The 21,809-nt window shown below is 35.2% G+C and overlaps 1 protein-coding gene and 1 long non-coding RNA gene across 2 annotated transcripts in view; both read left to right on the plus strand.

The window, feature by feature from the left end:
* Nucleotides 1-624: 624 nt before the first annotated feature.
* Nucleotides 625-12,824, plus strand: LOC125648467 (uncharacterized). The gene is made up of 2 exons (XR_008802526.1): nucleotides 625-874; nucleotides 12,731-12,824. It is a non-coding gene; the product is annotated as an uncharacterized LOC125648467 (long non-coding RNA).
* A 161-nt stretch (nucleotides 12,825-12,985) lies between these two features.
* LOC130054236 (protocadherin Fat 4-like) overlaps nucleotides 12,986-21,809 on the plus strand; it is a 93,992-nt gene continuing 85,168 nt past the window's right edge. Inside the window, exons 1-2 of the mRNA XM_056163273.1 lie at nucleotides 12,986-13,249; nucleotides 19,357-19,441. The gene's annotated coding sequence lies outside the window, so the exon portion shown is untranslated. The remainder of the gene's footprint in view (nucleotides 13,250-19,356; nucleotides 19,442-21,809) is intronic.

A 21,809-nucleotide genomic window follows, 5' to 3' on the forward strand; every position in this document is an offset into this window, starting at 1 on the left:
TAACATGTTGTCATTTGGGGTTTACCTTTAATTTCATTGGCTACTAAAATTAGACAAAGTTGGCGAACTTCTTTCAAAGCTTGCAGTACCGGTGTAGCGGTGATCGCGGTCGCTGGTGCTCAGGGTCGCTCTAAAGATTTCTAGTCAACTCGTACCCTGACCGACTCGTACCCAGGTCAACTCGTACCCAAAAGGCAAAAGTCAACTCGTACCCAAGAATCTGCCCTTAATGCAATAATCTATGCGCATATAAGTGACATATCGCTTAGGTACGAGTTGTCATCAATTGAAGAGGAGAAGTCAACTCGTAACCAGATTCTTGGGTAAGAGTTGACTTTTGCCTTTTGGGTACGAGTTGACCTATTTGGTACGAGTTGACCTGGGTACGAGTCGGTCAGGGTACGAGTTGACTTGACTCCGCTCTAAATATAGCGGTAGCCCTGCTGTTCGACGCTCGCATAATTCGACCCATACGTAACTGTAAACATTTTATATGGTTGTAATCAGCAATTAGTGTGAAGTTTGGTGATGAAAAAAAACCAAAAGACAATAAAACAATTGGTATTATTGAATTATTTTGTTTTAAAAACCAGAAAATGCTTTGGTTTTTTATTCTACATCTGAAATTGTGATCGGCATATGAACTTCATTTATGCACATATTTTAATAAGAAGACGTGCATTTTAACTAATATATTAAATTATATAACTAGTGCAGCTCCTTTAGCAAAAATATCAACAGAAACTTACTAATAATTATTCATTTTACATGCAAGAATCATCGAGATCGGCATCCCACCAATGTCGTCCTGTACTAGAGCGATCGAGTCTCGACTGATTTATATCATTATGATTATGATAACAATACCTTGAAAGTAATGTTACGTGTGGTATTGCGGGGGGTACCAAATTTTTATTATGGGCGAAGAGCGATAACTCTATTTTCTTTTTATCGACTGTTTCACTGAACTCTTTTTCGCCAGAAGTTAGAATCTGGTGCCCTGCAGACAATAAAGTTGTATAGACTATTACACTCTTTTCTCCAGGTAATTATTTTAGATTATCACACTTGTATGCTATGTATATCACCAAGGGTATTATTTGAGATCCAGTTAATATGTTTATTATCATTATATGTTAGGTCACACAATTATTTACTTGAATTATGAAAGTTACTTGTTTCGGTCAAGCACATGTGAAGCACATGTTCCCGCCATTTGTATTTTTCTATATTTTTCCATTTTGAATAGGAATGCAGTGTTAACATTTATCTATAATGCATAAGATGCCATTAAGTGTTAGGTTGCTTATGCATAAGGAATTGTTATCATGCTTTATACACTTTTATGAATGAATTATGGAATTACCGTATATGTTCATATAAACTTCATACCATTTTATTACACTATATCATGTACTTGTAAAATTACCGTAGTTCCTCTAGTAAACACAAAATTTGTAAACTTTGCCAGAAGTTAGAATCTGGTGCTCCCACTCATAGAGTCCCCAAGGTGTTATGAAGGCTGTAAACTTTTTACTATCTTCTGACATCACTCCTTGATGATACGCCTTTCCTTGGTCAAGTAGGGAAAACCACTTGCTGCCCCCGAGACTATCAAGTGCATCCTGGATTTTCGGTAAGGGTCTACTATCAGCCACTGACTTTTGGTTTATCTGGCGCTCCAGCTGCTTTTCAAACCTTCATGAATGACTGCCTAGAGGGGATAAGGGATCGGTTTTGCCTGCCTTATCTGGACGACACTCTAGTTTACTCATCCACGATTGAGCAGCACTTGTCACATCTAGAACAGGTTTTCCAGCGTTTCCGAGAGAGAGGGGTAAAACTGAAACCTTCCAAGTGTCATCTGTTTAAGCAGGAGGTGAGGTACTTGGGTCATTTAGCTACTGGTGAGGGCTACACTATGGACCCAGAGGACAAAAGAGCAGTTTTGATGCTAAAAGAGAGGAAACCGACTTGTATTGGAGATATGAGAAAACTTCTTGGATTTCTAGGGTTCTATCGGAAGTATATACCAGACTTTGCACGTCGTGCCCGACTACTTTATGACTTAGTAAAGAATCCAAAAATCAAGAATCCTCTTGCAGGCAAAGGAAAGTCGAGGGTAAAGATGAAGAATGGACAAGTATCTTCCCAGGTGAAGATCAGCTGGACGAGAGCCCACCAAGAGGCATTGAGTGACCTTGTGGATGCTCTTACAAACCCACCTGTCATGGCTTATCCACTTTTTGACAAACCATTTGATCTACATGTGGATGCATCAGGAGAAGGATTAGGGGCCATACTCTACCAGAGGGATGACCAAGGGATACCTCGAGTGGTTGCTTACGCTTCAAGAACACTGTCACCAGCGGAGAAAAACTACCACATGCACTCAGGAAAACTAGAGTTTTTGGCCATGAAGTGGGCTATAGCCGATCGCTTTCGTGACTATCTGTATTATGCTCCACACTTCACAGTGTACAGTGATAACAATCCATTGTGCTATGTTCTCACCACACCTAGGCTAGATGCCACTCGACTTCGGTGGATTAGTGAACTAGCAGACTTCAATTTTTCTGTGAAGTATAAACCAGGGCCAAGGAATAGGGATGCAGATGGACTGAGCCGTATGTCTCTAGATTTTACCACCCTACAATCTGAGTGTACCATGGAGTCTACAAAGGATGAAGTAGAGGCTACAGTTAAAATGGTGGAAGCTCGTACCAGTAACAAGCTGCAAGGATTTGTTTCACCTGTATGTCCAACACCAGAGTCCACTTCTAATGTACCTGATGATGTCAAGGTCAGCCATGAAGCTCTGCTAACAGCACAAGAAAAGGATGAAACTATTTCATTGGTGATTAAGCTAGTAACAAAAGGGAAACAACCTAGTGCAAGAGAAAAGAAATCCTTCTCTGTTCAAGAAAAACAACTGTTACGGAGCTGGAAGAAACTCTACATTGATGATCAAGGACTTCTAAAGCGCCGTGTTAAATTACTCACTGGCGAGATCAAACATCAAGTTGTCCTCCCACCTAGGTATAGGGATTATGTGTATGATGAACTCCACGCTAAGATGGGACATTTAGGAACTGACAGGGTTGTCGCACTTGCCCAGGAGCGATTTTATTGGCCGCGGATGGCATCTGATATAGCAGAGTTTATACAAAAAAGGTGTCCATGTATCAAGGATCGAAAACCAAATGTTAAGCCGGTTGCACCTCTCGAGCCAATAATAACAACCTACCCTTTTGAGATGGTATCGATAGACTTCCTGCATTTGGAATCGTGCAGTGGCGGATACGAGTATATTCTGGTCGTGGTAGACCATTTCACACGCTTTGCAACCGCTTACCCTACTAGGAACAAATCTGGACGCACTGCTGCCGAGAAAATGTTCAACGATTTCTTCATGCGGTTTGGGTTTCCTGATAGATTGCACCATGATCAGGGTCGGGAGTTTGAAAACAGTTTCTTTTCTAGATTACAGACCTTAACTGGGGTGAAACATTCTAGAACCACACCCTACCATCCCCAAGGTAATGGTCAAACAGAGAGACTGAACCGTACACTGCTTGGTATGTTAAGAACTCTACCTAAAGATCACAAGCGCAATTGGAAGAATCATCTTAACAAGATGACCCATGCATACAATTGTACGAGGAATGACAGCACAGGATATTCTCCTTTCTATCTGGTATTTGGTCGTCATCCAAGATTACCAATAGACCTCATATTTGGACTGGATGATCAGTTAACAGCGAAGAAATCAGACTGGGTGACTGAGTGGAGAAATAGATTAGAAGAAGCTTATCGAATAGCAGCTAAAACTGCAAGCAAAGCCAGTCAGCGTGCAAAGGATCGCTATGATAAGAAACCTCAAAGTGCTGCATTAGTCAAAGGGGATCGTGTTCTTGTAAGGAATCTATTGGAACGTGGTGGTCCTGGAAAACTGAGGTCTTACTGGGAATCTGAAGTTCACACAGTACTACGACGAATAGGAGATTTACCAGTCTATGAAGTCCAAGCAGAGGGCAACAGAGGGCGACTGCGTCGACTTCATCGTAATTTGTTATTACCGTGCAATGACCTACCTGTGATTGTAAAACCACAACCGAAGCGCAAAACAAGAAGTAAGATAACACATGGTCAGTCACCAAAAGAATTGTCGAGCGACTCCTCCGATTCTGATGAGGTGTGTTGGGGGCATCAGTCTGAAGCAGCAAGAAGCGATCCTAGACTAAATCCTACAGCAAAAGAGTTTGTGCCAATCACTCAGCAAGAAACATCCACAGTTACCACAGAAAGTTCCTCACAGTCGTCAATATTGACTGAGAGCTCGCAAGGTCCTTCGAGTGAAGAGTTTATCTCGGTTTCAGATGATGATGGGGATCTACCTACCGGTCGACCTGCTCGTGTCATCCGACCTCCAAGAACCCTGACATATGATAAACCTGGAGAACCAACGATCCGTGCAGTTCAGAACAGTGTCAATACATATCTACACCCAATATATGTATAAACTCTAAGGAATGAATCTTATCTATTTTGTTAATATGATGTCAAAATATGTACATCTCATGCCAGCATTTATACGTTATGACGGGGTTTTAAGTTAAGAGTTAGTCAAAGTTAAATGTAAGGTGTAAGGTTGATTTGTTGTTTCGTCGGAGTCAGAGTAGATGTAATGTGTGTGGTATGATTTTGTATTAAAATGCTAGTCATTTTTATTTTTGACATTGTTGAAAACCACTGTATGAAAACTCTTTATATTTACCATCTTAACATTTCGTTAAGGAACACAAATGCTTGGCCAGCTATGTGTTAGATTTTGCATTCATGGAATGTATGTAGATTGTGAAGTATACTTATGGTATACAGTACTCTCATGATGAGATTTATTTAGTGGTAAACAACAGTATTGTTCTGAATAGTTCATGTATCCTACTTGGAAAACTTTTATTTTTGCAAGTGCATGCAAGTAGATATCATTCATTAATATTTAATGTTCTAGTCTCAATCTGATCTAGTCAAAAGAAAAATGATTTCTGTGTTTTTTGTTAAATGTCGGGACGACATTTGTTGTTCGGGGGGAGAGTGTTACGTGTGGTATTGCGGGGGGTACCAAATTTTTATTATGGGCGAAGAGCGATAACTCTATTTTCTTTTTATCGACTGTTTCACTGAACTCTTTTTCGCCAGAAGTTAGAATCTGGTGCCCTGCAGACAATAAAGTTGTATAGACTATTACACTCTTTTCTCCAGGTAATTATTTTAGATTATCACACTTGTATGCTATGTATATCACCAAGGGTATTATTTGAGATCCAGTTAATATGTTTATTATCATTATATGTTAGGTCACACAATTATTTACTTGAATTATGAAAGTTACTTGTTTCGGTCAAGCACATGTGAAGCACATGTTCCCGCCATTTGTATTTTTCTATATTTTTCCATTTTGAATAGGAATGCAGTGTTAACATTTATCTATAATGCATAAGATGCCATTAAGTGTTAGGTTGTTTATGCATAAGGAATTGTTATCATGCTTTATACACTTTTATGAATGAATTATGGAATTACCGTATATGTTCATATAAACTTCATACCATTTTATTACACTATATCATGTACTTGTAAAATTACCGTAGTTCCTCTAGTAAACACAAAATTTGTAAACTTTGCCAGAAGTTAGAATCTGGTGCCCTGCAGACAATAAAGTTGTATAGACTATTACACTCTTTTCTCCAGGTCAAGTGGCAAGTGTAACAGTAAGATAGTGGTTTAAAAAGAAAAAGTAAATAATATTGTTTTTATTGTCTATGATTTAATTGCTAGTATGAATAAATGCGAATCATGATCACACTGTACCAGTTTAATTCAAAACAAAGTTGTGACTCGAATTTCCTCTATTGTGTTTTTTAGTATCGAAAAGCCATCATCTATGTCAATGAAATATTTTTATGTAGGTGTTGAAATGCTTAGGTATTTAGTTTTAATTTTTTGCGCAATTACTTATGAATTATGAATTTAAAGCAGATTTTCGACATAGTTTGTGGTCAGAATAATCCAAGCCCCACGACTAATTTTCATTTGTAATTAAATGAGCACAAAGCACAACTAACCAATCCAATAAACTTATCATGGTTATGTAACACTAACCTGACTAAGAAGATAGGTGCCTGTTTTTGACCGACTCAGGTTTACATTTCTAGGTAAACATCATATCTATAGATATATCTAGTGTTTTTCAATGATGATCAGACATTCAGTATTTGAAAAGTGGATAATTTATGTTGAATTAATGTTATTTAGAGGTCAAAGGGCAAGTATTATGACATCATTTACTGATCCTTTTAATTCTTTCTGCATTGAATTTGTCAATTCTCCAAAACATCCCAATTTCCCTCATTGTGATACATTTTAATCTGTGATCCATTTCAATCAGTCTGTTGATTTTTTTGTTGGATTTGAATTATACATTTTTTTTCGAAGTAATCTGTAGAGTAGCATAATTTCATGTGAATTTGCAATTTTTGAGCTACGTCTGTTCTTTAATAACATCAGGTTGCACTCAAATACAGTGGCAAATCTATACCTTACTGTGGGGTTTGGGGGGAGGTTAACCCATTTAAAATGAATGACTTAAAATGGTGCATTTTAATGCATTTCTTCCCTTCATTTGTAGTCACCACATCTTTTATATGTTTGGGTGTGGTAAAACAGAAAAGAAATATGCTGGTGTGACGTGTTGTCAGTATATTTTTCTGAATTAAAGTAACAGAAAAGCAGTTTTCGAAATTCGTTTAAAACTTAGTACAGACTGGGTTTATGCCAAAACTAGATGACATAGACCTCATCGAATTGGCATAGATCGCAACATTGAAAAAAATAACACAAATTTAAAACATTTTTATTGACTTTTAAAGTATTTATAAAGCATATTTTCTTTCCATTTCCAAAAAAGTGTTCTCTTTTCCTCATAACGTTTATCAGACGTTGACTTTTGGGATAACTCAATTGCTTTAAACTAAGAAAATTAACATACACATTTTGTTATATCCCAATTACAATTGTTATAGACCAGTGCCATTTGACATAGACTCGGTCTATGGTTAATTTCAAACACCAAGAAACGTCCTAAAGGTCAGTTATAAAACAGCATCACACATATTTGTAATATATCAACAAGTAATTTTGAAACAGTGCACTTTCTAATGTTGACTGTCTGGTATCACCCTCATCTTACTGGAGTTTGATAGGCTATATATCAAAATATCAAAACCGGCTGAAACCTCAAGTGAACTTTTATGATCACCTGTTGTCCGTTGTCTGTCTAAACTTTTTACATTTTCGACTTCTTCTCCAGAACCACTAAGCTAATTTCAACCAAACTTGGCCCAAAGCATCCTTGGGTAAAGGGCTTTCAAGTTTGTTCAAATGAAGGGCCATGAGCCTTTCAAAGGGGAGATAATCATAAAAATGCAAAAATAGGGTGGGTTTCATTTAAAAATCTTCGAGAACCACTGGGCCAAAAAAGCTAAAATTTACATTGAAGCTTCCTGGCATATTGCAGACTCAAATTTGTTCAAATCATGGCCCCCGGGTGTTGAATGGGACCACAGTAGGGGGTCAAAGTTTTACATACAAATATATAGAATAAATCTTTAAGAATCTTCTTCTCAAGAACCACTGAGCTAGAAAAGCAGAGATTTACATGAAAGCTTCCTGACATAGTTGCAGATTCAAGTTTGCTCAAATCATGGCCCCCGGGTGTTGAATGGGACACAATAGGGGATCAAAGTTTTACATACAAATACATAGGAAGAAACTGTAAAAATCTTTTTCTCAAGAACAGCAAAGTCATGATTATTCATAGTTATATGTAAGCATCTTCAAGTAATGAAGCAGTTTGCTCAAATCTTAACCCTCCAGGGGTAAGTGAGGAATACAATTGGCAATGGGCAATTTAGTTTTAGATAGGAGGAATGAAGAAATTTGTTTACAAACAGTGATCAGTCTTATTAATATGGGATCATTCTCAGGTATTGTAGATTCAAGCTTTTTCAAATCATGACCTCTGATTTCCTTAATTAAATAATTGCCAAAACCATAACATTGTCAATCCCCAAAAAAGTAGACCAGGGGTCATAATGTGAAAGTGCGTTCTTTTTAAACTAGATACAGATATATATTTACAATACGAGGATGTCTGCTAATGTCACTTCTTTTAATAAGACTAAGAAAGAAGGTAATTTTGTGACATCATTGCCCAGCTCATACCACGTGGAGGTATCCTCATATGAGCCATAATTTTGAATAAAAATTTAAACCCAAATGAAAAATAAAGTCCTGAAATTTTCTTAGTAAGTAAAAACAAAACATTAACAATTATAATGAAGCTTTAAAAAATTTCAGTGCTTAATGTAAAAAGTATGATCTAATTTGGAATGAATAAAAATAAATGTTATAGAAAGCCAAAATGAAGAGACGAAATAAAATACTATGTGTGGTTTCAGTTACAATCCCGTGAAATATAGTGTTGGTATGTAGGAATGATATTTAATTTCTTTTTTATTATAGACTTAAGATGGAAAAAGTTTTCTTTTATCGTCACTTCCTTGCATATACCATTTACATATATTTATCAAAATTGGTAGGGATCACCCTAGTGTTTACAATTCTAAGACTTATATATATATTTTTAAAAAATAAAAATGCAGAACAAAATCAGTGCATTTGCCAAAATCATGTTGTCATATTTCACCCAGGTTACAGTTTTCAAACCCTTCCAAGTTTTTAAATCTTTCTTACTGTTTCAAAAATAAGTAGGGTGATAGCTCAGTTGTGTATTTAAGCATTTTTTTTTTAGTTCTATGTCACTCTCTGTCTAACGTTAGATGGCCTGTTGTAAGTGTTTACAGCTTAGCATTTGAGCGGTATCTATATATTGGCTATGAAAGAACTTAAAGCTTCACCTGAAGAAAAATGGGCCAAAAACCTATATATAGTGGTAAATAAAGTTAACCCTTCTCATAAAAGAAAATCTTGAAAAAGGCGTGTATTTTATTTGTATGTGGTAACGAATTTAGGAAATATTAAAAACCGAAAAAAAAAGATAGTTGAGGGTCGGGGGTAAAAATTATGGACTGTCGTTTAACAGTAACCACACATGTTTTTATTTGGCCTGAACAATAATGAAGAAAAGGTCAGTGCTCAAAAGGTGAAAACAAAAGTTTTAAACCAAAGTTTTCAAGAATGTCTTACCAATCAGAATTTCATGCTGTGCTGATTTTTTTTATTATTATGGATCCATTGAAAATAATAAAGTTGTTATTTTGCTGTTTTCAAATTACCTTCTACACCATGAATAGTGACCCCCATAATTGTTTTAACTACCACTTTCTTGTACATTATCTAATCAAAGCATTATTATTAGTATTAAATAAATTCAAATTGTGTAATTCTCTTAATGCATTACATGTAATTCAAGTAATTTTTTTTTTTCGGATTGTGTGAAGTAAAAATATGAAACGGTCATTCTGAAGAGCGACCCCAGACACCGACGCTCATAATTAATTCAAAATAATTATTTTCCCCATTTTTTCTCTCCCGAATTCTGAAACTACACTTAAATTATCTAGTTCAAATCAAACCGCCACCCATTTGCACCTTGTGCAACTTTTACAGACCATACCCTAGTCAGTTCTGACAAAATATGAAACGGTCATTCTGAAGAGCGACCCCAGACACCGACGCTCATAATTAATTCAAAATAATTATTTTCCCCATTTTTTCTCTCCTGAATTCTGAAACTACACTTAAATTATCTAGTTCAAATCAAACCGCCACCCATTTGCACCTTGTGCAACTTTTACAGACCATACCCTAGTCAGTTCTGACAAAATATGAAACGGTCATTCTGAAGAGCGACCCCAGACACCGACGCTCATAATTAATTCAAAATAATTATCTTCCCCATTTTTTCTCTCCTGAATTCTGAAACTACACTTAAATTATCTAGTTCAAATCAAACCGCCACCCATTTGCACCTTGTGCAACTTTTACAGACCATACCCTAGTCAGTTCTGACAAAATATGAAACGGTCATTCTGAAGAGCGACCCCAGACACCGACGCTCATAATTAATTCAAAATAATTATTTTCCCCATTTTTTCTCTCCTGAATTCTGAAACTACACTTAAATTAGCTGTTTCAAATCAAACCGCCACCCATTTGCACCTTGTGCAACTTTTACAGACCATACCCTAGTCAGTTTTGACAAAATATGAAGCATGTTTTATTACAATATTTTAAAAAGAAGTTATAGTTTCATACAAATCTCTTGGTAGAAAGTTACATACACTTTCTCTTAATGAAAGTATGAAATAGAATTAATCATTGACCTCACACAGTTTTAGAAAATTAGATTTTTCTTATTTATACAAAGGGCAGACAATTCTTCTAAAAGTCTTAAGTGCAAAAATGTCAGCTTCGAATCATTCACCAGTCATGTGAATTTCATCTGCTTCACTTTCATCATTATTTGACAATAAACATTTATGTTGATCTAAATCCTTCAAAATTGTTCATTATCCTTTCATTATACATGGCATACCTTAATTCAAAATATAAAGAAGTCTACATATCTATGCAGTTGCGGATTTAGAGGGGGTGGGGGTGAGTCCCCTCCCCTAGGTCTTCTTATTTCTGTCTAGAATCTGTCCCACGAGAACAGTTCAAACTCCGCTGTCTTCTAGGACCTGCACCAGTTGTAGGACGTTTTCAGCCACCTTCCTAGGTTGTCCGTCAACGCTAATGTCGTTTCCACCGAGATGAATGAAAACTCGATCAGGGGAATACTGAAGCAGGTTTGATTTGGCTCCTTTGCTGTCATGCCACCAACTCCAAAATATTTTATTCTCGGGTCTGCTTCGGTAGACCTTCCGAGTCGCAAGACAAAAGATGATCCAAAGACAGCAGCTTTCATGATGATATTAAACAACTGGACGTCGATACCGTGGCTTTTGTACATACTCGTGAAGCCAGTCCTATCATATTATTGGCTGACTGCAAAGAATGAGATTCACTCAAAGTACTGCTCATTTTTACGTAGTTCCTTGTCATGAATTTGATATAAGAAAATTGTAATTTTATGATATATAAAAATGATTCAAATAAATGTTCCTAATTAGAACCAGGATCATGAAAATATTTCAACTTTTAAAGTCATAATTAATATATACATTGTGCTGAAATTATGTACCTTTCAAACCATTTACAGCTTTACAAATTACAAAAAGACACGGCCAATATGACCATGGGCAAAAAGTTACAATAAGAAATTTTATGAAAGTAGGACAAAATGTCACAGGACAAAAAGTCACAATTTTATAAGAAAATAAGACCAAGTCACAATTAGAATTTTATGATAGTAGAACAAAATGTCATAGGACAAAAAGTCACAGTTTATAAGAAAATAAAAAACTATTGATTTTTTATATATATTTGAAAACATATCTGTTCTTTTTGTAAAGTTTAAGAAAATATATATGCAAACTTTATATTTTCTATGAGATTTTGATAATAATTATAAAATTGTTATTCCTTTTATCATATTTATTGTAAAATATCATTTTGATTTTTAAAAAGAGAGATTTCTTATTTCGATGAAATAAGCTTGATGATCATTTGGTTTAGTATACTACATATTACATGTAATGATTGTCAAAACAAAATCTGATGACAGAATTATGGTTGGCTTCCTTTCACTCCAGATCATTGTCAAAACAAGAAGTAAGTGAACTATCATATAATAATTGATATATAAACAAGTTAATGATTTTTCCTTTCTTATTATCTGATAATGAACATTTAATAATGAACTGAAGGTGCTAAATGTGGCAAAACAAACATCAATAATGATGACATGTATTCCCTTGTACCTCCTATCCACTGTAAGAAATGTCTGGTGTCTGAACAACAGCTTTAGTGAGCATTTGGGTACCACCTGTTATTATTATCTTAAAAGTATATATGGGGTCTCATTTGCTAAGTCATTTTTGTGACTTTTCTACATATTTTGTGACTTTCTGTCCAGTGACGTTTATCCTGTGACTTTTTGTCCGTATACCAAACATGACTCCTATTTTGACTAATTTCGTGAAACTGAAACGTGTCCTTTGTAAGCAATTATAGTTGGGGCATAAGTGAAAAGATATACGTTGACCTTGAAAATAAATAAATAGATATTAGGTAAATAAAGACGAAAAAAGCCGCCAGACGTTAGTTTTGTTGTCTTATGGTTTTTATTGGGAATAAGAAGGATGGCACGATCCCTCATGCCTGCTGGTTCCTATACACGATCCTGCTACATGTACATGTATATAGAGTCTAGTTGGTTAAATTTTAACACAAAAAGAATTATCTCGTAATAGGAAAGTCTTCCACTTTTGTACAAAAACACCCAAAGTAAACCTCCAAGTTGTATACAGTAGATGTGTGGTTGTTCGCATATCGGAGATAATTTGAATTCAGATAATCAGAAAATATATTTGAAATAAAAGAGGGCGAGAGAAGAAACATACTATGCAAAATAGATAAATAAATAATAAAACAATGTTGAATATGTGCCTACGTATTGTTCGTAAATTGGGCGAGTGGTATTTGTACTTATGATTACGAAGGTTGGTCACGGTAGAATAACCTGGTGTTATTTTATTTACAGGTAATTGTTTACACCTGCACGTTAATCCAAGTTTAAGGCGTCTAGCTGTGCCTTGTTCACACCTGTTATCATGTGATTAAAATATAAAAGATGACTTAGGAATTGTTATCGAGATAACACTATTGTAAATATGCTTTGAATAAACAGCCACTGTTTTCAAGTTGTTTATTCGTTATTAGATATCTTAGACATAATTCAGAAATCTTATGCATTAAAATATCAATTTTGGAGTTGGATAATGCAAGTTAATTTGTATCTTTCAAGTTATGATGTGCATACGAAACAGAAAACTGAGAAGGGGGTTTATTATTACTATGGATTTAAAACCAGTAGGGCACCGCTTCGAGTTAAATACCACGCATGCGCAGAAGCCGGTGATCCGAGTCGTTCTTTTCCCTATATATTCTATTAAGAGCGACCCTGGTCACCAGCGACCGCCACCACGGTTACACCGGTTTTTCAACCTACGCCTGGATTGCCATGCGTCGATTAGAGTTCCAAAATAGTAGTAGTGTAAAGGTATTCATATTGAAATCATTGAGTATGATATACTGTTACTAGAATGTGACCTCATAGTCACTGTTACCATATGAACTAACCACACACAAATCAGCAGTAAGCCAGGCTAACTTTTCGGGCAGCCGAGCGTTTGATTAATAAACAAGCTATACAGTGATTATAAATCATAGCAAATGCGATATTGCATAAAATGAAATTCAGCTTAATAACCATTTAGCGTTTACCCTCATCACAAACATTACTAACCGCCCAGAAAAAAACATAGATAAAAAAGGATTACAAAACAAAAACAAAAAACTATGGAAATCTGTGTCCACACGCCGGTGTTAATAATGTCTAGAGAGTGAATACTGGACGTGTATTCTTTAGCTGTAATTTATTAATAAAAATACTATTGTTGAAAAAAAGGTGCGTCTGACACCGTGAAAGCGCTGACTTAGAATGACTATTGTTAACCTTCTCTACCTTGATATCTCCATAACTCTATCTGATAGGTCGTCCTATGACCACCCTGCGTATTACGAAATTCGTTGTTCAACAATTTTACAGAAAGATACTACTTCCGGTTCCTTGATTTCAGTGTTAAATGTGATTTTTAATTAGATTTTCTACTGTTTTTCGCTTTTTCAATTATCAGCTGAGTATTATTTTAACAAAAATTTGATTCAAATTACTTTTCTTATCTATCAAACTATCAAGTAAGGGAATACTCTTGATTTTATTTCTCATTTCTTAATCATTTCACTTTGCAATTAGTATGGAACCAGATTTAGATCCTGATCATATAAATCATATCAATGGCCTTTGTAGAGTTTGTGGCAAGCAAATAAAGTCAAAGAACTATCCTGTGTCTTGCTAAAAAGATGAAATTAACCACGTTTTTATATTAGTACTTTAGTATCTGATGATCTGCCTAATGTACATCCAACTCGACTTTGTCAATCATGCAGATTTTTTTTGTTTAAAATTAGAAAGTCAAAGCAAAGTTCAAGTGTCTATATTTACATTTGCCAATGCACTTCCTTATATGACAGTACTAATGAAATCGATGTTCAATTTCGTGTGACATGAACTTGGTCACGTGATCAGTTTGTTCTTGCGTATGAATACAATCACCGCTTCAAAAGTCAGTTCCTGTATTTTCACCTGGCTTCTTGCTTATGCAATGCAGTGGGGGATTTAGACCCCCCCCCCTTTCTCGCCACAAATTTAAATAATAGAAATAGTGTGAGTAAAATTCCAGATTGGCACCCAAAATGGCTGAGTATTTTGGCTAATACTTGACTTTCACCCTCACCCCCCTCGTAAAATCTGGATCCGTCACTGCAATGACATCATAACAGAAACAAACGCAGCAGGATATTTATACAGATTTTATTTTGTAAACAAACAAAACAGAAACATTAAACATACCGTTCTCTTGTTTTATTTTAAACAGTTTTAAATACCGTCTGCAACTTCTGCATGGCGAATTTAAAAAGTTCTATGATATTGGAAGCGAAAACATGTAGGCAGAGTTATAAGCCTATTTGCTTTATGATGATAAGTTAACCTGTTGTTTCATGGCAACTTCCATCACGGCTATGACTCGACATGATCATAAGCGAGGCTGGTTTCGAGGCTCGAAAAATTTGCATGTTCATGTCAGGGTAGTCCGAAATATCTGACGTTTTCCTGGCTTTTTTATGATTTTGATATTTACTGTGCCAGGAAAACGTCAGAACCGGCGCCATTACGTAAACTGGAAATTCGCCGCCTCCAGCTGGAGGCGGCATTCTCGGGCCGATTTTACATACTTGCGAGCCGAATTTAATGTTAAATACGGTAAATATCAAAATCATAAATAAACCAGGAAAACGTCAGATATTTCGGACTAATGTCAGGGTACCGGACCGGTGCGAGTCTTCATTAAAATCCTACAACAGAAATCTCTCAAGTGAACAGAAACTCCGTCAGTTCGTTTTTATTTTCTTTTACACACACTGAAGGTAAATAAAAGACGCAACTTACCTGCATTTTGTCTAAATCTGTCCTACTGTCTTGAATCTAATCTCAGCGAGATTTGTCGAGGCTGGGTATTTGGACTGACGCCTCTTCCGAATCTCAGACCAGTGTCACATAAAGTGATTCGGGAAATCTTGCCTGAACTTCGGCCGCTTGTTGCGATTAAAATGGGTTAAATTGAATTTCTTGTCCGCTTCAACTTTTCGCCTCAGACATCCTATTAACTCCCTATCACAATGAAACATGCATTTCTTACCTTTACAAGGTGTAAATCCCACAGTAATTCAAGTTGGCTATTTTCGAAGCCATTGCAAACGGCCACCATTTCATATTTTACCTTCTCAACACTGAAGAGTTTGAATTTCTGTCGAAATCTGTGATCAACAAGCGTTTTCAACTTAGTAAGCTAGCCCGACGCGACACCAGTTTCTCCATCGCTGATCGCGACCAAATCACACCACGGATGTAGTTTACTCCGCTCTTCTTGTCGTCATATCAGTTAACTTTACGCTCTAAATTACCTTTATTTTACACATGTTTCGTCTTTTTTTAACATTTTCAATTAAATATCTATATCTTATATTCTCTTGATATTGTTCCTAATTTTTTATTCGATAAAACTTTAACGAACTATATTTTGTGTTCGGCGATCGTTATTTTGGTCATCTGCTACATAATCATGGAAGCTCGGTAAGAACACAAATCAAAATAGAAAATATAAATATAAGAAATAAAATATCATTTTTGAATGTTATTGGGATATGACATGAAGTTGGTACGTGATTAAATCTACTATAACGCCCTTCGGGCGTTATAGGATTTGATCAAGTGACCAAATTCATGTCATATCCCAACAACATTCAAAAATGATATCTTATTTCTTAAGTACAGTAAATGTTCCAGATTTTTTCAATTATACTATACATTCAGAAAACTGCAAAATTTGCAACCGGAAACGGGGTGAAAAAGTTCTTGTAAATTACAAGTCTTTGACTTTTGATTTCTTTACCAATTCTGAACCTCTTCCAAAGAAATTGAAATTGTCCTCAGATGAATCTTCATGTCACTGTGTAGAGGAAGCAATTGTTGTTACAAAAACAAATCAGACTGATTTAATGACAATTTGCAACCCAAGTCAGTCAACCTCTACATCATCTGATTTGTCTTTGCAAGATCAAGGTCCTTCCTCCTCTAAATCAGATATATCAAAAGCTCTGACATTTGAATCTAATACGATACCTGACCAATCATATGCCTCAAGCTGCACATCACATCTGTTCGATAGTGAAATTACAAGTTTTGAAAGTAGCCGAATTGTCGAAAAAAACCTTGGTGAAATTTTTACATGTGCAATATGCAAAGGTGTGCCATTAGAGCCAGTCATCACATTGTGTTCACATATTTACTGCAAACTATGCTTGTCTGTTTGGCTAAGTACAGCTAACATGTGCCCTGTATGTAGATATCTCACTATTGACATGATTTACAGCCCCTAAGTGGCCAACTTGCTTTGTTATATGAAAATATTCATGTTCTCTGTAAATATAATGACATAGGCTGTGAATCAGTATTGACCTTGATCTCCTGTACTGATCATGAAAATTCCTGTAAATTTGGAAAATATCCAATAAAATTATATCTGACTAAAAAGAAATCAAAGACTTCATCATCAAATATTGTCAAAGAGCCCATTTATGAGTGCAAAAAGAAATATGTTAGACAAAAGAGACTAAAGCCAGTTATTTACTATATTCATGAATTTTGCCCCCCCCCCCCCCCAAAAAAAATGGGGGGGGGAAATACGATGTTCTTTTTTTTGCACTTCACGATGCTCTTCGTGAAGCCTGTGATCCTAAAATGAACATTATAGATAGTACTTGGAGAAACAAATCTTCTACACTGAATGCCCATGAGTGCCTAGCTATGCGCGTTGATGCATTACAATCAAATACGCAATACAAACACCAATATTTTTTTCTTAAAGAAAAAACATGTAATCCCCTTCAACCAATTTCTGCATTAAATGCAATTGAATTTATGTATATGCCCTAATATGTCAGATATTGTATTGAGGGTGAAGAATATTTTCAAATGTTTTATCACACACCTGCAAAAATAAGAAAAAGAACTAAAGATATCAATGAAAATATGAATTTGAATTTTGAACCATTAGATATACTTGAATATTTCAGTAAGGGCGTGCCAGAAATTGCCACCCCTAATGTTAAAGGTGTACGTTGGTCTTATCCTGATGCAATTTCAAAAACATTACCTGAACTTGAGCCACAGATTATTTCTGGTCTACAAAAACATGGAATTGATCCAGATGACCAGAATTTATTGTTGATTTCTAGTATTAAGGATGGGGCAGATGGGATGGGAGAAATTTCTGTTCATAAGGAACAATCGGATAGATTCTTGCCAGACAAGGCCTTTAGATTTTCATTTTGTGTGATTAAAATAGATGTCAAATTAGAATCAAATGAAATAATCACAATATTTGATGAAGAAAAGCCAAATTCTGTTCGTTGTAATCGACCTTTATTGGAATCATTGTGTGATGAAAACAATCATAGTTCAACTTCAATATGTCTCCTTCCAATTGAAAATGAAAGAAATTTTTTGAAGGATAAAATTTTGAAAATTGAAACTACAAATGGGTGGAGGAGACATGTACTAAAATTTTACAACAGTATGATTGATGAGAAATTGGACAGAGCAGACAGTGGATTGATGGGCAGTGGTTCAAGATATCTCTGTACACTGTGTGAGGCTACAAGAGATGAGGCAAAGACTCATTTAGGTTCTTTTTCAATAACAAGGACATATGAACAGACATGCTCATTAGCAAATTATCTTAAAGTTAATCCTGACAATTTGTCAAAGTCAAAATTAGAGACTATTTCAAAAGGTGTAAAATCATCTCCTCTCTTGTATGCTGATGCGGTAGATAAAGATATTGATGCAATTCATGCTGACATTAATTGTGGACTGTATTTCAGAAAAATAATTATCAAAGAGGTTGCGAAGGTTACTCAATGGGTTGTCACTGAGGACATAAAAAGTATTGTAAAAAATTCAGAAGTTGCTTTTGATAAACACATGAAGCAGACCACTGGCATCAATTCACAGCTCATGCTTCCTGGTAACTATGCCAGAGTACTCTTTGATGAAAAAAATGAAGGAAACATCCTTGCTTTGATTGAAAATTCTGAGAAGAAATCAAATTTATCATCTATTCTATGCAAATTCAGATCTTTAAGAAAAATATACAGAGCCAAACAGCCTCTGATTGATTACCCAGATGAAACTAAGAATTATAAGAAAATTGCAATAGAAATGGGAAAAGAATTAATTGAAAATTTTCATTATGTTGTCTGGCCAAACTATATTCACAAAATTATTGAGCATGTTCAAGAGCTAATTGAAAGACCCAATGGACCAGGTACAGTGGGTGGGCTTTCTGGTGAAGGAAATGAGGGTGGAAATAAAATCTTTCGCCATTTTCGAAAAAATTTGGCCAGGAAAGGTAGTACTCAGGGTGGACTACGTGATGTGTTGTGTTTACATTGGCTGTATAGCAGCCCAGCCTTGGTAAAATTAGCCGAGGTATCACATAAATCCAACAAATGTGGATTATGTTTGAAGGAAGGTCATGACAGACGAACTTGTCCCCTTAAATTATAAGTCACATGTACATACATGTCTGGCATCACAGGGACACACACTTTGTATGATATGTATATTATATATAATATTATATATGATATGCAACATATTATGATAATGTGATCATGAATCATTTGATCTTGAAACCTAAGTAAAATTTAATGTTTAGTTTTTTGTATGCCTATTAAAATTATTGCTTTATAGATATGAATGAAAGTCATTCCTATTTCGATATTGAAGAAAATGTGGATGTGTCCATTTAAGCGAACCAATTCTTAAACTCCAAGTATTGATATACAATGTATCTTATAGTTTTCATCATTTGTAGACATACATAAATATGTCTTGACTTGTTTGTCTCAGTCCCTCATATTGTCAGTGACAGGAAATCTAAAACATGAGAAATCAGGATAATATTTGTTTTTATTTTTCAGAAAAACTGAAAACATACGAACATAAAACAATCATCAGAAAGCTCGAAACAAGAATGTCCACATGTTGCATATGATGGATCTATTGGTAAAGAAATACATGATTTGTTCTCAAGATTAAAAATGTTCATTTGATCATGCAAAAGTGGAGATCCAGTGATTTCCTTTTGGTTTTGTACATAGCCACCCAAAATGTAAAGACAATTATTAGAGGCAATAACAGAATGATATGAAATATACATTGGTTTTTCAATTGGCACAGTAATTTTCTCAAGAAAATAATTATCAGGAGACTTGCCTATGAAATTTAAGGTAACAAATTCATTGATTGGAAGCCTTTCTGATGGTTCAAAACCTTCATATGTTACACCACCATTGTAAAGTACTCTTAATGTGTCATTAGAAGAGTTGAGGCATGCTATCGCAGCGTGATAAGCCCTTGGTGTGACATCAGGAACTCGATCAAGTTTTGACCAAAAGTAAGTTTTGGTGTTTAATATATAAAAAGAACCATCTTTACAAGTTTGTGTAAAAATGTTCCTGAGTGTTGCACCACTGGTATCACGCTGTGAAAAAGACAAGCTTCCATGCAACAAAAGTATTTCATCTGATATTTTTGTCAAGGAGTGACCTGTTCTGGCAGATGGAACAGTGCCTGTCTGGACTGATTGACTTATAGCTTGACCCCCTACACCACATTGAACAATGTTTATGGTCCACTTGCTCTCACTTGCACTTGTGTCAAAGACATAAAGATCATTAGATGTATTCAGGGTGTTTGTATTAAGCCCTCCCCATACAAATAATTTGTTGTCCACATGACTGCAGGCACTCGATTGAAGTGGAGGAAATTCTGATCCTGACGTGCTTATCTTGTAAATGGCACTTATTGACACATCAGATTCTGTGATAAGAAAATCATATCTATGGATGTCACTACTACAAGGCCAAGACGATTCTTTGGTCCGTCTGGCACCCCCAAAGAAAGCATATGATTTTATTACTTCACCGTTAGATAATTCTTTTGTGTTTAATTACCGTCTTCCTTGGAAGACGGTATACAGAGTTGAAGTGTTTTACAGTCTTCGGACTTTGCACTTCCTCTCTTTTTTCATTGGTAGAAAGTGCATGAAGTGAAAATTTTCAATTATTTCATTGGTTGAAATGCTCTTCAAGGCAATGGAGATAATTTTCTGGTGTTCTAATTTTAGTACGCCTTAACAATTTTTCAAGATTTTCAATCTTTAAAAAAATCGACAAAACGAACAAAAGAAAAATGAAATTCATGAAATTGACACATTATTTTTTTTAAAAGCAACTAATACAAAGCATTTCTATGGTTACTTCATTTACAGCAATGTTTTCATTTTTGCATACAAACAAAAACTCGCCGTTTTTTGTTTTGATTGCTTGTGTTTTGGGATAATTTCAATTGACAATCAATGATTCCAATGCAACCATTTTTGTTTGTATTATCAGTGGCATTTGAGAACTTTGCTAATCTTAAGAAGGAATAGGATAGTAACATTTCATTACATATGATGTTGCTTAAAATTACTCCTGCTGTAAGTTTAGACTGTCTGTATCGGGTAAACTTAAAGGTTTTTTTTTAACACATCTGTTCTAAAACTATCCTATTCCTTCAGAATATTTTTTTTCCTTACAATTGCTCAAATTTGAATAACAATTATTAATCTTTTCCATCAAACTCTATGTATTTTATGATATAATTTTTGGCAAAACTATTACCATAGTCTCAGGTCTTTATCCTGGTTAATTTATAAAGCAGTTGTACTGTACAATATGCAAGGATAATTTTTATGCAAATTTGAGCAATTTAAATCTTTTTAGTTTGTTTTGTTTCATAACTTTGTTAAAAAATAAATATTTTGATATACACACTGAAAATCTCAGTTTCATATGATACAGAGGCTTTAATCAGTGCTAATACAGGGAACAGTGATTTTTATTTCCAGTACATATACCCTTCATAAATACAAACTTTTACAATGGGCGTCAGGACACAGCTTTGTAGGCATGATGTCCGTGAGATTATTTATTTTAGCTCAATTCAATAATGAAGACAAGGGACATAATTCAACTTCGATCTATAGAGTTGCTGCTAAAGACGGCAAGTTTTTAAAAAAAGCTTTACTTGTTGTATGTATGAGTGGCCTTCTGGTGGGTAATAATGAATTTTTTTTTCAATTCCAACCCTATCTTCCGCCTTGTTGCTTTACCAGACTCGGAAAACTTAGATTTAAATGGTAAAAATCGCCAGGCCATCGTTTATTAAGAAATTTACATACATGTGTTTCCACTTCTAAAAATTCACGGGATGTTGATATTTTCTTACCAGTTTTAGTATTGCGCATGTCCCAATCTACGCATATTAAATACTTCCGGTAGGAGCATGATCAGTTAAAAGGAAAGTTGTTAGTGTATATTAAGTCAGC

Source organism: Ostrea edulis, chromosome 4 (assembly GCF_947568905.1).
Source record: "Ostrea edulis chromosome 4, xbOstEdul1.1, whole genome shotgun sequence".
In the NCBI taxonomy this organism is placed as follows: domain Eukaryota; kingdom Metazoa; phylum Mollusca; class Bivalvia; order Ostreida; family Ostreidae; genus Ostrea; species Ostrea edulis.